The following is a 14,150-nucleotide window of genomic DNA, read 5'->3' on the forward strand; positions in this document are numbered from 1 at the left end:
ACCAATAATGTAATGCTAATGAAATATCAACAAAATATATTTAAAGGTAAAATACAGTTGTAATGCTTTTCCTTTGAGGAAGTTTTTAAATTTATAATCAGTGCTTAACCCATTTTAGGAATGAGGTTGAAATAAGATTTTTTTCTCAGTTGGTTATAACAAACTTAAAGGCTCGGTAGCTAGAAAAACAAATTCTGTTTTCTTTTCTTTTTTTCCTTAAGACAGAGAGTTACACACTGAGCACACAGGAGCTTGGACTCTTGAGTGCTCCCCAAGTCAAAAGCCAAGTTTTAGTCCTCATTTCTTAGAGATGTCCTCTCGCTCAGACAACTTGAAGACATTCTGAGTTTTCCTCAGCCTAGATTTTCAACTCAAGTAACTGGTGGCCGGGCATTTTCCAGAAACAGCCTTCCTTATCAGAACCCTTCTTCCCGTCCCAGTACAACTGTGCATATTGACCTAGTACAGACCTGTGTTCTTGTTAGAGCCTCAGCAAATGTTTGATGATGACCCTGGCCTTCAAGAGTTGGCCACCACCCTGAGTTTTCAGAGCCTTTTCCCAAAAGGGACAGGATGAAAAAGGAGCTTCCAGACTGGAATTTTTTCTGCTTAGCCACTTCCCGTGCTACTTACCGAAGGCTTTGCTGATGGGAATACTCGTAAAGGGCAACACAAACACACCCATGTTTGAGTTGCCATCTGAAACCAAAGTTAAGTACACTTGGCGCATTCTTCGTGCTGACCAGTAAATTTTGGTGTTTTCTCAGAAGAAAAGAGGACGGCCCTTTTCTCTTGAAGATGTGGGAAACAGGCAGGCATGTGGCACGCTCCAGAGTTTCTTGTATAGGAAGGGAGTGGGGCAGGACTCTACCACAAAGAGGAACCTGGGGGGCTTTGCTGAAACCTGCTTTGCGAGCACACGGCTATCACGTGCATTGCGTGTTATCTGGCAGCTGTTTACGTTTATCAGCATCAGCTGAGCGGAGCTGATGGGCTAATCATTAAGCCCCTACATCCAAGCCACCTCCTGGCCTCCCACTGGAGGCTGAAGGGAGGAAAGCCCAGAGCGGGAAAAACTTGGAAAATGATGAAAATCTTATGTCATTGTGTTCACTCTGGTATGACTCTCTGAAGTCTCTCTTGGGGAATTCAGGTCTGGGAAGCTTTCAGACACAGGCAAGTAAGTATTCAAAGCCCTTATGGGGGGCTTCCCTGGTGGCTCTGTGGTTAAGAATCTGCCTGCCAATGTAGGGGACATGGGTTCGAGCCCTGGTCCTGGAAGATCCCACATGCCACGGGACAACTAAGCCCATGCGCCTCAACTACTGAGCCTGTGCTCTAGAGCCCACGAGTCACAACTACTGAAGCCCAAATGCCTAGACCCCGTGCTCCACAACAAGCAAAGCCACTGCAATGAGAAGCCCGCACAGCTGCAACAAAGAGTAGCCCCCGCTCGCCATGACTAGAGAAAGCCTGCGCACAGCAAAGACCCCATGCAGCCAAAAATAAATAAATAAAATAAACTTAAAAACCCTTATGGGAGTGATCTGAGCAAATCATTCCATACTCATCCATAGTATTTTTTTACCTTCTTCGTATCCTATGTTGGACTTGGGGAAAAGATGAGCTATTTTGTGAAGAGATAATAGCATAGATGTTACAAAATTCAAAAGTTATAAAAGAAAAGGGTGAAATATCCTCCCCAACTCTATCTCCCAGCCATTTAACTACCATTGCAGTTTCTTAAATATACGTCCAAAGCTGTTCTGTGTGTATACAAGTACAGACGTACATGCATTTTTATGGAAAATGTATATATCACATATGTAGAAATGTATATATCACATATGTATTGTGATCTACAGAAAGAAATGAACTTTCTCTTGTGTTCCATGGATGTGGTTATCCGTGACCCAGTACCAGAGTGCTTTAATCATTTTAGCCTTATATTGTGTGCTCATCAGAGCATTCATGCTTCTCCTTACTTTTCTGATTCAGGATTTTTCCTGGCTATCCTTGCTGTTTATTTTCCGTGTAAACTTTAGAATCAGCTTCTCTGGACATGTGGTCCTTTCTTCCATGTATCTTGGTGCCAATTGTTGTTTATATATATAAAGACCATTGATTTTTGTATCAAGCCACACTACTCACTTCTCTTATTGTTGATCATTGGTGACTATGATCTTTCGGTTAAGTTCCTTGTTTTCTCGCCACAGAGTTATATTATTTGCAAATATGATTATTTTACCTCCTCTTTCCCCATTTATACATCTCATATTTCTTTCTCTTATCTAAGTGAAGTTGGCTAGTCCCTCAAGATTAATGTTCACTAATGTGATGAACATTGTGCTTCCACTGTTTACCCATTAGGCATGAGCTGACTTTTGAGGTAAGATAAATCTGTTATATTAAGGCAATAGGAATTTAGTTCTGTTTCATGAGGTGTTTTTCCATAATCAATCATGAGTTTTACTATTACAACAAACATTTTCAGCAACCAAGGGTGTGAGCACCCATGTTTTAATATATTAATATGGTGAATTGTGTTAATGGGTTTCCTAATACTAAACTATCCCTTCCTTGCTAAAATGAACCTCACTGGGTCATGTTTTCTTTTACTGACACCCTGGATTCTGTTTGCTAATATTCTGTTGAAGACTTTTGCATTGATAGTCACAAGAGGCACTGGTCTGTGGTTTTCTTTCGTTTTATTGTTGATGTTCCACGGCGGACTTTGGCACCAACAGAATCTTTACTTCATGAAAGAAACCAGAGGCTTCTCTTCTTTTTCTAGAAGAGTTTTAAAAAGCAATGGGGTGATTGATTAAGGTTAAAAAGAGTTCACCTGTGAAAACATAGACAGCTGGTAGCTGGGGAGAGGGGCAGCCTTTTGAAAACCTTCCTACGTTTCAAAGTATAATTGATCTCTTTAGATATTCAGACTCTTCTGGGGCCAGTCTTAGAACTGCATTTTCTAGAAATTTCTATATTTTATACAGGTTTCTAGAAATCACATATTTTGTCCAGGTTTTTAAATTTATTTGTATATGGTTGAACAAATAAGTCTCCTATAATCTCTGTTAATTTATCTGTGATCATTTCTCTACTCTTTTTTTTTTTAATCTATTTCTGCTTTCTCCCTTTCAAAAACAAATATTGCACCATTTTTCACAATAGCCAGAAGGTGGAAGCAATCCAGTACCCACCAACAGATGAATAAATAAACAAAAGGTGATATATGCAATACAAGGAGTATTATTCAGACACAAAAAGGAAAGGTCAGACACATGTTACAATATGGCTGAAATTTGAAAACATTACATTCAGTGAAATAAGCCAGACAAAAAGGGAAAAATATTGTATGATTCCACTTACATGAAATATCTAGAATCTGCAAATTGATACAAACAAAAAGTAAATTTGAGGTTACCAGGGGCTGGAGAGAGGGGAGAATGGGGAGTTATTGCCTAATGGGCACAGAGATTTTGTTTAGGGTGATGAAAAAGTTTTGAAATAGTGATGATGATTATATAACATGGTAAATATAATTAATGTCACTGAATTGTACATTTTAAAATGGCAAATTTGTGTTATATATACTTTACCACAATGAAAAGATCATTTCAAAAAAATGAGTATAGCAAACACAATTCATAGACTTAGTTTTGCCATTTTAAAAATTCTTCAAATTCATTAATTTCTGCTTTAATCTTTGTTAATGTTTTACTCTATAGCTTTTTTCTTTAACTTATTTTATTTTATAAATTCTGTATTGTATGCTTGTCACTTAATTTAATTCTTAGTTATAAGTATTTAATGCTACAAATTATCCTCTAAGCACTGCTTCAGCAAGATCTCATAGCCTCCAATATGTCATTTTAATTTTTGTTGTTTTCTAAATATTCTGCAATTTCAGTTTCAAGAAACATTTCTGTTCTTTAATTTCTGGGAGGTAAGGAAGCTTTCTACTTTTATTAGTAATATCTGATGACAATTTTCACAATTTTGTCATCAGAGAATATTGTCTATTTCTATTTGGGAAAACTTATTGTCATTTTCTTATATTACACAGTTAAGTTTTGTGACAGCTCCACTCATACTTGAAAGTATATATTTTCAGAGTATACTGCTTGATGTATATCTAAGAGCTATCATAATGATTGTCAGTTAGGCAGTCCATATCCTTACTTGTTTTTTCTATTTTATTGTCAGTAGTTAAGAGATAAGAATTAAAGTTTCCTATTATTAAAGCATTTCTGTCTATTCCTGTTTCCTGTAACTTTGGCACTATATTCTCCATGACAATTTATTCATCACATTAAATTACATCATGAGTTACATCCTTTATTATCATCAAGAGCCATTTTCATCTCATGCAATGCTCTTTGTTTTGAATACAACCATACAGTTATGATTGCTGCTTGTGCCCTCTCCTATTCCTTCTCCCTCTCCCTCTCCCTTTTTGTTAGCTTGGGCTTCTCTAACAAAATACCATAACTGGGTGGCTCACAGTTCTGGAATCTGGAAATTCCAAGATCAAGGTGCCAGCATGGTCAGGATCTGGTGAGAGTTCGCTTCCTTGCCTGCACACTGCTGCCTTCTCGCTGTGTCTTCATATGGCAAAGAGAAAGCTCTGGTGTCTCTTCTTCTTCTTATAAATAAGCACACCAGTTCTATCAGATCAGGGCCCCACCCTTATGACCTTATTTAATCTTAATCACCTCCTAATGGTCTCCAGTATACAATCACATGGCGGGGGTTAGGGATTCAACATATGAATTTGGGTGGCACACAATTCAGCCTATAGCAATGTCTTTGCCCAACTCTTTATCTTCAGCCTTTCTGCACTTCACTGTTTTAGGTACATCTTATTATTATATCTTATCATTATTATTTTATTATTACACATAATTGGATTTCACTCTTTATCAATTTGAGAGTCTCTTTTAATAGCTGAGTTAGACAATTTATGGTTATGGTCATATGTTTGGTCAAAACTTGCTACTCACATTTTAGGTTATGATTCCCTTCTCTGGCTTTTGATATCCCTATTGTAGTCTGTTTTGCTATAACACCAGCTTGATTTTCCCCCCTTGTAATAGTTTGATTTTTACCTGGATGATAGAAGAATTTTTCTTTGTCTTTGAGGGCTCGTAAATTTACCTGGATATGTGCCAATGTTGATCATTCTGTATTAGTTTTTCCTGGGCCACACTGTGCCCTTTCCATTTGTAGATTTAAATCTTATTTTATTTTCCAAAGCATTGTACTGAATAATATCTCCAGGCTAATTCTTAGAGGATACAAATAAGGCATATATTGCGATTCTTTTGTCTTCCATATTCTCTCTAATCCATTCTAACTTTCTTCGTTTCTTATTTATTTTTCTTGCTTTTCTTAATCCTGTCCACCTCATCTTCACTGGTGTCAGCAGTGTTTATTCTCCTGTGTTTATTCCAACATGTCTGAATTTCCATGATGGCTTTATTTTTCTCTTCTGCTTCCCTCCTGAGCTCTAGAAGTTCTTGTTTTATCTCCTTCTGTGGTGCCCCTATGATTTTCCCTGAGCTATCAATTGCTCTGCTTTGAGCCTGTTCATTGTTTCATTAAGTTCTATTAGCCATTTATTTAGTCATAATTTCCAACATCTTGGTGGTCACTTGTTATTGTGAGGATTTTTTTTCTGCCATATAGATCCCCTGTCCCCTCCCTCCTTTTGTCTTATACTATCTTGTATGGAGACTGTGCTGGTTGCCTTTTTATTGCTCATCTTTTTATTAAGTGCATCCTTCCTGGACTTTAAAGGTGGTACCTTCTGGGGAAAGGATGAGCAGTTCCAGGCTAGCAAGAATTCTCAATGGTTCAGGAAGAAACTCATTATGACAAAGCTGTATATGTGACTTCTTTTAGCTTTTACCTCTCTCCAGCCAACAGATACTGGCAGCTTCAGAGAAGAACACAATTCAACCTCTCCTCTACCCTGCCTCATCAGGAGACAGACCAAAGGTGGCATTTCTACATGTTTTTTTTTTTTTTTAATCTAGCTCTGCTTTCTTCATTTCTCTATGGGATGAAATAGGGTCTAGGGATCCAGCCACCTACCCACCTCATATGTAGAAGCTATTCCTGTGATTTCAAAGAAGGGATAATTGGTTTTGCCCTCAGAGTGCCATCTACTTAAGAAAATAATTTCCTGCCTGCTTTGTCTAAGATCTATATCCTCAAACACCTGCTCTGGGAGTCTTTCTGTGTCCACGTTTGACCTTTACTGCATTGGCAGCACTCCCCATATATTATTTTGGGGGGGGTTAGTCTTCAAGTTTTATCAAAGGTAAATTCATATTTCTATCCTCCTTTTTTTTTCTGGAAAATTCTGAGGAGAAGGATGGAAGAAATATCTTTAGCCTGTGCTTTTATTTTTTATTTTATTTTTTTTAGTATGAACTCAATACATATTTATTGAATATTTGAATAACAGTATGAGTTTCAGCTCACTTGGAAAATGCCTTTTTTTAAACATCTTTATTGGAGTATAATTGCTTTACAATGGTGTGTTAATTTCTGCTCTATGACAAAGTGAATCAGCTATACATATACATATATCCCCATATCTCCTCCCTCTTGTGTCTCCTTCCACCCTCTCTATCCCACCCCTCTAGGTGGTCACAAAGCACTTAGCTGATCTCTGTGTGCTATGCAGCTTCTTCCCAATAGCTATTTAGTTTACATTTGGTAGTATATATAAGTCCATGCCACTCTCTCACTTCGTCCCAGCTTACCCTTCCCCCTCCCTGTGTCCTCAAGTCCATTCTCTACGTCTGTGTCCTGTCCTGCCCCTAGGTTCTTCAGAAACTTTTTTTTTTTTAGATTCCATATATATGTGTTAGCATATGGTATTTGTTTTTCTCTTTATGACTTACTTCACTCTGTATGACAGACTCTAGGTCCATCTACCTCACTACAAATAACTCAATTTTGTTTCTTTTTATGGTTGAGTAATATTCCATTATGTATATGTGCCACATTTTTATACATTCATCTGCTGATGGACACTTAGGTTGCTTCCATGTCATGGCTATTGTAAATAGTGCTGCAATGAACATTGTGATACATGATTCCTTGGGATTTATGGTTTTCTCAGGATATATGCCCAGTAGTGGGATTGCTGGGTCATATGGTCGTTCTATTTTTAGTTTTTTAAGGAACCTCCATATTGTTCTCCATAGTGGCTGTATCAATTTACATTTCTACCAACAGTGCAAGAGGGTTCCCTTTTCTCCACACCCTCTCCAGCATTCATTGTTAGTAGGTATTTTCATGATGGCCATTCTGACTGGTGTGAGGTGATACTTCATTGTAGTTTTGATTTGCATTTCTTTAATGATTAATGATGTTGAGCATTCTTTCATGTGTTTGCTGGCAGTCTGTATATCTTCTTTGGAGAAATGTCTATTTAGGTCTTCTGCCCATTATTGGATTGGGTTGTTTTTTTTTATATTGAGCTGCATGAGCTGCTTGTAAATTTTGGAGATTAATCCTTTGTCAGTTGCTTCATTTGCAAATATTTTCTCCCATTCTGAGGGTTGTCTTTTGGTCTTGTTTATGGTTTCCTTTGCTGTGCAAAAGCTTTTAAGTTTCATTAGGTCCCATTTGTTTATTTTTGTTTTTATTTCCATTTCTCTAGGAGGTGGGTCAAAAAGGATCTTGCTGTGATTTATGTCATACAGTGTTCTGCCTACATTTTCCTCTAATAGTTTTGTAGTGTCCGGTCTTACATTTAGGTCTCTAATCCATTTTGAGTTTATTTTTGTGTATGGTGTTAGGGAGTGTTCTAATTTCATTCTTTTACATGTAGCTGTCCAGTTTTCCCAGCACCACTTATTGAAGATAGCCTGCTCTTTTAAATAGAAGCCCCACTATTTACAAAAGATAAAATGAAGTTTAAAGTAAACATAAAGAGCAGCCTTTAAGGGGAAAAATGTCCTGGCAGGTGAACACACATCCTGAGAACTGGTCATGGAAGCGAGTGGAACAGCTTCTTTACCAGTGCCTCAGTGCCTCCGAAGGGGATTAGAAGACCAATGTGCAGACTGTGTATATGCTGGGCCCTCCCTGTGAAACTTATTTCTCCCCAGACCCCACTGCTTTGCCTTATCCTCACCCTTTAGAATCCTTGGTACGCAAAATGTGGTCCATGGACCAGCAGCATCAGCATCACGTGGGAGCTCGTTAGAGATGCAGCAACTCAGGCCCTACCTCAGACCCCACACCTAAAACAGGACCCTGCGCTTTAAAAAGATCCCCAGGAGATTCATATGCACAGAAACTTGGGAAACACTACTGTAGCTCTCAGCTCAAGCAACACTTCCCTCCACTGACCCAATCACCAGTTTCCTTTGTTACACACTCATAAAATGTTCCTTTTCTTCTGAGCTCTCACTCTGTAATTATACATTTGTTTGCATAATTTTTTCTATTCATCTCTACCCTCCCCCAGTAGTGCCAGGCTCCATGGCTCTCCACCAATCAGTCAATAAATATTTGCTGAATGAGTAAATGAATGTGCAAAATATGATATTTGTGTCTCAGAGCATTTTTCGTGCCAGTTGGTACCTTCCCATTCTCCCACCAGCATCCTCCCTGAATCTAACTCATCCATGCCTGCCTCAGCCTGGAACTCCTCAATCCAGCCCTCTGACTGGCCCAATTTCAATCCCAGGCATAGCTTTGGAGCAGACCCTGCCGGAAAAAGCGAGTACGAGTCAAACCAAGGAATAAATGGCATCCCTGAAAAATCCAAGAATCTCATCATTCAGAGCACAGTTCCCTAACATCTCACATACTTGTAAATGGCACAAACAGATCCTGTTACCTGAGTGGTACTTTGGATAGTCCAATCACTGTCTCTGTGTAGGAAGGGAATATACTTCCCACGCGCTGGAGCTGACACCCAGTACCACCAGCCCCTGCCCACAGAGGGGGTGTTGCAGAAAGTGGGTCCCAGTGAGAGTGGAGGGGCTACAACAGGAGTGGGAGGAACCAGAGTGGCTTTCCCTGCTGCTCACAATGAACTCCAGCAATGGAATTTTTCTTGTCTGCTGCCCTCAACAGGTGTAGCTGAAATTGCCATTCTCAGGGGGCTGTTTTGATGAGCAAGGAATGAAAGGTGACAGCTTGCAATTAGCTTGCCTACTTGGATAATTAAACCTTCACTAAATATAGTAGGTTTAAAATAAATGTTCACAACACTGAAACAGAACGTGCTAATTCTAAAAATATAGACTCCCTGGCGGTGAAAGTTCTCTTGAAAAAAACGGACACCGGAGCAAAACAATGATTTCATCCCTCCTGCCCACCACCCCTACCGGGTGAGACAATTCGTTCCAAGACGAGGGTCACCACGTGGCAAGGGGGGGCCAGAGCTGTTACCAGACACTCCATGAAACTCTCAAAAAATTAATGGTAGAAAGTCAAGGGAGGAGAGGTAATAAGTCTGCATTGCTCTCTTTGTGGGATCCTGCTCAGCACCAAATCAAGCCAACCAGCACTTGTGAGTATACTCGATATGTGCAAAGCTCAGGTTCATAGGGGAAGGAATTTTCACTAGGGTGCTTTGCGTTGTAGTCCAGAATGCATTCTGTTAAAAAGGAGAGACACTCAAATGAGAGAAACTGACTGCCTTTGAAGAAAGTATAAATTTTCTAAGAAACCACTTTCCTGAATGATTATATCACAAGTGACCTTGACCCTCCAGGGTTTCAAAAGCAATTAAATCCTGAGCTCAAAAGAAGGCTTTTCTCTGGTTACAAAACTCTCCTTCACACCGCACTTGGTACAATAACAAATGGTCAACAAATCTTCAGAGTTGTCTTCACTCGGTGTTTCTACTCCTCAGCCTGTTCTCTTTAGAATCCACTGTAACCAGAGAAAAAGTTTGCATCAAGGTCACAATGTCCTCCATCTTGCTCAATCCAGTGGTCACTCCCTAGTCGTGTCAGCAGCAGGTGACACGGCTGATCACTCCCTTCTTGAAAATCTTCACCTTTTAATCATTTGGCTTTCAGCCTACCATTCCCTCTTGGTTCTCCTCTGACCTCAATAGGGGCAACTTAGCTGGAACAGAAACTCAGAGTTTCCTCATGTGTGACCTCACAGCCATGCCCATGTGTTCTATTTTTGAAAGGCTTGAATCTTCTGTTAACTTTATAGCAAAACTGTGTATGCAGCTATGACAGAATAACAGCCTCTTTTCTCCCAGAATATGTGGATCTTCAGTCCTTCATACGGGCAAGGTCTCTTTCCATCTGTTTTCTAAAAATAGTAATTAATCATGAGATGTGTGTTGCCGTTATATTCTGTGAAGCATTTTCACTTAATTTTCTTTTTTTTCACAGGAAAAAAAATGATCCAACTCATGGCTTTTGAAGAACTAGAGAAAATCATGGCCACATGAAAGAAGGAGTCATCACTCATGCCTCTAGGCTCTTTGATTGGTTCAGGTATCATAGCAACCCCCTCACCTGATCTCCTGGGCCATCCTCCTCTCTCCAGCACCCTACACCCACGCAAACACCAGATGGCAGTTTTTAGATAAGCTTCTCTATCTTCTGGTGAAGAGTTGCCTTGTAACGAAGAATAGATCCTATAACTCTGAATCCTTCCAATTCCCCTGTGTGGCCATTAACTGATTCTTCCTTAGTGAATATGCAAACCTCTGGACTGGAGACAAAAATGCAGGTAAATCATACCTGCAACTCCATGTCGGACAAAGGCTACCTGGTACCATATTAATATATATGACTGCTCTTGAGCCTTAAAAATCTTAGGACCTGAAGAAGGGCCTAATCCACTGTCCTCAGTTCTAGATGAGGGATTGAAGGCCCAGAAAGGTAAATGATTTGCCCAAGGACTCACAGTGGTGAGTGCAGCCCGAGGACCAGACCAGGCTCTCCCAACAGTGGGCAGGGTTCTTCTCTGCGTTCATACCTAGGCTTTACAGGGTTCTATGTTCTGCTGAGGAATGCATCGCACGGAGCCCCCTGCTGTACTGCTCTTGGTCTCTTGCTGTTAGAATGACACCAAGATGCTATTTCTACATAATTCTTAAACACTGTAGTCTCTTTTTTACATCTGGTCCATTAAGTTTCTCTCATTATCTGTGCTCCTGCCTGGGCTTCTATCAGAAGGAATCCATTCATTAACAAAACTTTCAGAGAAATATCTCTTTGCCATTTTTAGAAGTTTATCATTTAAACCTAAAGGAGGGAGGAAAAGGTCTGAGATAGTGGCTTGAAGAAGAGTGTGGGTTGCTGAATAGTGTGGATTGTTGAATTTATTTTTTTCTAGTTGAAGATAATTAGAGGATTATTGCCTACCATCTTCCTTGGAAAGACTGACATTCATTTATTTCTCTAGCGCAGAGCACATTAACACTCTCAACCAATATCATTTGATTCTGGGTTAGAACTACAGACCTGATTTTCTCCAAGGGAGCCCTCAAGATTTCTGACTTCCCTTTCTTCCTAGGATAATTTATACTTTTTCTTCAAGTTATGATCTTCTATTTTTTCCTAAGTACTATGTTAGCAAATTCTGTGAGCTTCAGAATATCAACCCCATCTGTATCTAAGTCTCCAGATCTTCATAATAAACAATCTTGCTGATTCCTCGTGTACTAAACTGCATTTTATATATATATTTTAACATCTTGATTAAAGTATAATTGCTTTACAATGGTGTGTTAGTTTCTGCTTTATAACAAAGTGAATCAGCTATACATATACATATGTTCTCATATCTCCTCCCTCCCACCCTCCCTATCCCACCCCTCTAGGTGGTAAACTGCATTTTATATGAACAGGATTTATAATGGGGAAACTGACATTGCAGATGAGCAGAAATAAGATTTCTATCCATTCCCTTCCAATTCCTTGGGCCTAAATATGTCCCTTCCTCTCCATGAAACATGACTGAAGACTCATTATTTTGCACTGCTTTCTGAGATGGACCTCCCGGCCCCAGCCCTGGCCACATCCATTATACAGACCTTTTATTGATGTCATTAACATTTTATAGATTTAATGTTTAAGTCTGCTTCCTCAAGGGCAGATATCACATATTTTTCCTCATATTCATAGTACCTAGTAGGTAGCACCTACCAGGCTAACAAAATAGTTAGTTAGTAAACGTTTCTTGTTTTAAGTCATTGACATGCCTCTGCTCTTTATAGAATTAATCTTCTGGCCCAAGAGGAAATGTGAAATGGTCTTACCTTGGCTATATGTGGAGAGTAGATAAAGCGAGAAGGCAGGATCTACTGCTTATGCTTTTGAAACAAATGTAATGGGTATAGGTTTGTTCCACAACCCCCAGGTCCATGAAATGTCATGCTTCTTTACTTTTCCAAATCTAATTCTAACTAGATGAGCCTTCTCACACTAGGATTGACAGGAAATCCAATCTCAGTCATTTTTAGACCACCATATACCCCACCCACAAACATAAGAGCACTGGGGCTTTTGTAATCCACTTAGGGAAGAGTCTCTGGTTTGGTCCTCTGTCTGTCTTGGTTGCAGAATCTTGAAGTATATTGTCCCACCCAACTGGCTCATTTCATGATAGACGACTCTGTTATTCGCAGGATCCACCCCACCACTGAAGTCTTTGTCCTGACTCTGAAAGCCAGTGTCTCTCATGACCACCAGGGGTCTCAGCATTCTCAGCACAAGTCAATACAGCAAAAGCCTCTTAACTCTCCCCTGGAGAAAGGGGAACTCAGACGTCCACACAGAGCCCTCCCTCCAGCTACCCTCAACTAGTAGGGATGGAGAATAAGGATGGAGAACAAACCAACATTAGGAAAAAAACAATTATTTTCTCAATCATTTCATGCCACCACAGAGCAAGGTATTTGCACTGCTTATCACAATTGTGTTTAAATATTAGGCAAATACAACTATGAAATTATTCCAGAAGAAATGTAGGAAGGGTATTTCTTTTATTTTTAAAGAACTGGGGGCAAGTAATGAGGGATATGTGGGGCCGGCCAGGAAAATTCTATTTCGGAAACATGAAAGGCTGATCTGCTTCTCCCACTTCACAATCCTCAAAATAACATAAAGTATCCTCTTTTTTGTAAACGGGAAAAGGCCATGTTCACAATAAGCTCACTTCATTTCCTCCTGTTTTAGCTTTTGTTGCACTCTTGACCTGTCCTCCGATTCAACATAATCAAAGTAGATTGAATAATTTTGCATATCCTGAACATCTTCCTGCATGACATTTCAAGATTTTTGAAATAAATTGCTCTGGGAGTTCGACTTGCAAGAAGACTCCGGTTGTTTCAATAAGACTTCACCTTTGCATATAAATCCTTTAATCTGCCAACTGTTCTGCTGCAATCTCCAAATGACTATAATCTACAAGTTTTTAATCTACAAGTTTATATAACTCAGGAATTTTTTTAGGATAAATTACATAAAGCACATTCTTAATCTCTAAAATTTAGTTGGTGTTTTATGTTGTGTTTACTTTTTCCGTGGAGCCAAGAAAGAAATCTAGCATGTCTGACACTTTTAAGAGATGTGTTTGTTCTGTATTCTGAATCCAATTCAAATGTTGAAAGTTCGAGAGAAAATGCTTAAAAAGGAGGTGGTTACAATGTATATTTACACCACAGATAATGACATTTATAATATATGCATTACCTTACATAATAGATAAAAATTTATAATTGCTATAATTACTGAACTTTCAACTAGGCAGGTATTTTTAGAATTTATCAATAGTTATTAAAAGGTGAGAAAAGAATTGTGAGACATTACATTTTGTTCATTTTTTACTATATTCCCCCCTTACAAGCAGAATGTTAGCTCTTTGTTCATTAGGGGTAAATTGAGGCAGAAAGCAGACAAGGCCTATGAGATTTCCTGGAAGTGATTTCTGGGAGGGGGCAGGGGGGAGTGTAAGAACTAAGCCCTTAAAGCTAAGAAAATGAGAGCCAAGGCCATCCAAGTGTCTGAGATAAACAAAAAAGGAAAATAATTTCTTTCCTTAGCCTTCACCACCCCAGAAGAAAAAGAGGTTTCCCCAGATCAGAGGTGAACAGAGATTGGAGGGGGGCGATCCTAAAAAAGAAGGGCCCTGGGTGG

General features: G+C 39.3%; 1 long non-coding RNA gene across 1 annotated transcript in view; it reads left to right on the forward strand.

Annotated features, from left to right (window-relative positions):
- Nucleotides 1-11,674, forward strand: part of LOC115845674 (uncharacterized) — a 57,354-nt gene extending 45,680 nt beyond the window's left edge. The window contains exon 4 of the long non-coding RNA XR_009563381.1: nt 10,395-11,674. This is a non-coding gene — a long non-coding RNA (uncharacterized lncRNA). The remainder of the gene's footprint in view (nt 1-10,394) is intronic.
- Nucleotides 11,675-14,150: the final 2,476 nt, after the last annotated feature.

The sequence above is a fragment of the Globicephala melas genome, chromosome 3, assembly GCF_963455315.2.
Source record: "Globicephala melas chromosome 3, mGloMel1.2, whole genome shotgun sequence".
Lineage (NCBI taxonomy): Eukaryota > Metazoa > Chordata > Mammalia > Artiodactyla > Delphinidae > Globicephala > Globicephala melas.